At 51.9% G+C, this 4,080-nt stretch overlaps 1 long non-coding RNA gene across 1 annotated transcript; it reads right to left on the bottom strand.

Annotated features, from left to right (window-relative positions):
• Positions 1 to 497: 497 nt before the first annotated feature.
• Positions 498 to 3,604, bottom strand: LOC143781218 (uncharacterized). The gene is made up of 3 exons (XR_013216625.1): positions 3,057 to 3,604; positions 1,582 to 1,659; positions 498 to 558 (listed from the first exon to the last, which is right to left on the bottom strand). It is a non-coding gene; the product is annotated as an uncharacterized LOC143781218 (long non-coding RNA).
• Between the last annotated feature and the right edge of the window lie 476 nt (positions 3,605 to 4,080).

Below are 4,080 nucleotides of genomic sequence, written 5' to 3'. Positions count from 1 at the left end.
GCGTGCTCAGAAGGGGAAAAGCAGGACTTAGTCCCAAAAGCATCTGCTCGCTGCTGCCCAGCACTGGCTTCAATGGCAGAAGCTGGAAAAGAGCAGTAACCCTTTGCACAGAGTCAGACTGAGCGAGACGCTGGGACCGACGTCTCCGCTGAGCAGGCTCCACTGCGGCAGGAAAAGAATGGGAGACCGCAGCAGAGATGGCCCGAGACTCCCCCTGTGCAGAGGCGGGAACTCAACCGCTAACATATGGTTGCAGAGTACACACAGCCGCTTTTTGGCATAGTACTGCCACTGAAACACATGCATATTCCACAAAAAGATTTTTTGCAAAGTGTGCAGTCTAATTCCATCCCTCACACCGGTTGGCATCCTGTCCCTATACTTATCAGAGCAAAATGGTGGCAGCACTCGGGATCTCGCATTTATACATGGCTCTGATGGCTCAAAAAGTGCTCACAAACTGAAAGCTTGTTGATTGGCTGCATTTCAGTATGTCAGCAAACAGGGCCGGCTCCAGGTTTTCATGGGCCCTTGGGCGACAGAACCTCAGTGGGCCCCCTTGTGGAGCAAATCATGTGGCGACAGTAAAACAGCAGGGACCACAGAGACCCAAATATTTTATTTAGAAAAAAACTATGTAAACTTTATAAAAACACTAGTGCAAAATAGAGAAAGTGCAATATATCAGGGAAACTTTTGATAAATTTGCTTCTCTGTAAGTTGTAAAAGACTTTTTTGACTTTTTTGTAAAAGACATTCAAAGACTGCCGCAAGGAACACGGACATGCTGCGATCTTAAAAGAAGCGCCACATGTCCGGAGTCGCAGGGCCGCCGGGTGCGTGTTACCACGCATAGCGGAGACGGGATTTCATAAAATCCCCTTCACTATGCTGGAACATCTGGACGCTGCGTGTTTGACGCTGTGGCCCCACGCAGCGTCAAACACGCAGCGTTTACTTAACGTGGACACATACCCTAACCGTTCCCATCACCAGATCACACATCTAGCCGGCAGCTTTTGTTTTGGCCAAAAGATTTTGTAAGCCGCCACCATAACACGGTAGACTCTTTTGGTGAGGCCCTACTCTGCTGTAACCTATTAAATATTTGTTAAAATATGCAATACAATTTAGGTATATTTTTATTTATTTTTCAATTTTTAAAATGACCAATAATATCACATAAAAAGAACAAATACCGCTACACCATGACCAGATGACATATTACCACCACAGTGATCGAATAATATCACATACAAAGAACAAATACCGCTACACCATGACCAGACCGCATATTACCACCACAGTGATCGAATAATATCACATACAAGGGACAAATACCGCAACACCATGTCCAGACCACATATTACCACCACATAGTGACTGAATACTACAATTCTGATCAGTAATAAAAAAAAAGCACCACACTATCACCATCAGTGCCATTATACATAGGAGATCTGTACTTAGTATGCAGTGTCTGTGTAGAGGTAATACAGTGATCACTAGTGAGATTATACACAGGAGCTCTGTATATAGTATACAGTGTATAGTGTCAGTGTATAGGTAACACTGACTTACCAGTGACGTCTCTAGGTTAAGTCCTTCATCTTTCATCCAGCACAGACCGCCATCATGTCTTCCAGCCAGGACTCGTCTCTGCAGGAAATAACAGAGTTATCTCGCGCTCCGCTTGTAGAACACATTACTTAATTTTTCCGAACTTCTACATTACACCGCATAAAGAAAAAGAGGCGACATAGTGTCACTCTACACAGTAACAGGACCGCCCCCTCATTTAAAACAGTGTCCTCAAAAAATAAATACATCACTGCAGTAATAATATCCCTTAATTAGTCCCTATGGTAATAATATTCCCCATCCTGGCCCCCGTGTGTCTCATTCCTGGCGTCAGCCATATGTTCTCCCATCCTGCCCTCATGAGTATCCTTTCTGCACCATATGATCTCCCCATCCTGCCCCATCTGTCTCCATCGTATCCATCCTGCCCCATGATCCTGCCCCATCTGTCTCCAATCCTGCCTCCAGTGTCTCCAATCATGCCCGTATCACCATTCTGCCCCGTCTCCAATCAGGCCCCCATTTCTGCAATCATGCCCCCTGTGTCTCAATTCTGCTCCATCTGTTTCCATTCCTGCCCCAGTGTCTCCAGTCATGCCCCAGTGTCTCCAGTCATGCCGCCATGTCTGTCATCCTGCCCCTTGTCTCCAATCATGCCGTTTCTCCTTTCTGCCCCCGTGTCCAGCTTTCTGCCCCCGTGTCCAGCGCTCTGCCCCCTCCTGTGTCCAGCGCTCTGCCCCCTCCTGTGTCCAGCGTTCTGCCCCCTCCTGTGTCCAGCGTTCTGCCCCCTCCTGTGTCCAGCGCTCTGCCCCCTCCTGTGTCCAGCGTTCTGCCCCCTCCTGTGTCCAGCGTTCTGCCCCCTCCTGTGTCCAGCGTTCTGCCCCCTCCTGTGTCCAGCGTTCTGCCCCCTCCTGTGTCCAGCGTTCTGCCCCCTCCTGTGTCCAGCGTTCTGCCCCCTCCTGTGTCCAGCGTTCTGCCCCCTCCTGTGTCCAGCGTTCTGCCCCCTCCTGTGTCCAGCGCTCTGCCCCCTCCTGTGTCCAGCGCTCTGCCCCCTCCTGTGTCCAGCGTTCTGCCCCCTCCTGTGTCCAGCGTTCTGCCCCCTCCTGTGTCCAGCGTTCTGCCCCCCTCCTGTGTCCAGCGTTCTGCCCCCTCCTGTGTCCAGCGTTCTGCCCCCTCCTGTGTCCAGCGTTCTGCCCCCTCCTGTGTCCAGCGTTCTGCCCCCTCCTGTGTCCAGCGTTCTGCCCCCTCCTGTGTCCAGCGTTCTGCCCCCTCCTGTGTCCAGCGTTCTGCCCCCTCCTGTGTCCAGCGTTCTGCCCCCTCCTGTGTCCAGCGTTCTGCCCCCTCCTGTGTCCAGCGCTCTGCCCCCTCCTGTGTCCAGCGTTCTGCCCCCTCCTGTGTCCAGCGTTCTGCCCCCTCCTGTGTCCAGCGTTCTGCCCCCTCCTAAAAGTAAACAAAAAAAAACACTACATACTCACCGTCTGTTGCCCGTCACGTCCCCTGGAGCTTGCCGTACTGACTGTCTCAGCGCCGTCCGGCCGTAAAGCAGAGCCCAGCGGTGAACCTGCAGTAACAGCGGTTCACCGCTGGGCACCGCTGTTACGGCCGGCCGGTGCTGAGACACAGTCAGTGCGGCAAGCGCCGAGGGACATGAAGGACGACAGAAGGTGCGTATGTAGTGTTTTTTTTTTTTTTACATGGGGACTTCGGCATCGCTGAAGACAGTTTCAGCGATGCCGAAGTCGCTTGGTCGCTGGAGAGAGCTGTCTGTGTGACAGCTCCCCAGCGACCACACAGCAACTTAGTAAGATTCAGCCTGAATCCCACCCCTGTGGGCGGGGCTTTCAGCGGGGACTCCGTCTCCTCCGTCCCCTCTGTCTCTGGATCGGCGAGTCGGCGGCCAGTCCCAAGTAAAAAAAAAAAATAAAAAAAAATTGCCGTCGGATCCTAGGGGGGCCCCCAGAAGTCAGGGGGCCCCGGCATCTGCCCGACCCTGCCGTCCGCTGACGCCGGCCCTGTCAGCAAACCTTATTTAAGACATTAAAGATGGAAGAGCGCAGCATGAGAAGCACCAGTTGGTTTGATTGGGATGTTGCAATGGAAGGTGGGGGGATTAGCCTCTCACCTGGAAGGGTTGTGAACCCCTGCACAACTTCGGTAGCAGACCTCTCTGTGCAATCCTGCTCTGTTGCTCTGAGACTGCTCCTGTGCTGTGCTTCCTGGTCTAGTCACGTGGGCCAAGATCCAGTCACATGATGCAACTTCACAGGATGTGACTTCACTTCAGGTCCTGTTGCCTGGAGATGAGCTTTATAGCCCCAAGCTGCTCCAGCCATAATCCCTCAAGGGGAATGTAAACTTTTTTTTCTTTTTTTGGACAAAATGTGGTCAATTTAATGAACGCTATGGCTATAGAGCACACTGCAATAGATTAGTGGTAAACAAACCTTTTATTGAACCACTACGCATAAATCCACCTGAGGAAGGTTGCAGTCCGCTGCC

This window comes from Ranitomeya variabilis, chromosome 6 (assembly GCF_051348905.1).
Source record: "Ranitomeya variabilis isolate aRanVar5 chromosome 6, aRanVar5.hap1, whole genome shotgun sequence".
NCBI lineage: Eukaryota > Metazoa > Chordata > Amphibia > Anura > Dendrobatidae > Ranitomeya > Ranitomeya variabilis.
This window is presented reverse-complemented; position numbering and strand designations above follow the sequence as displayed.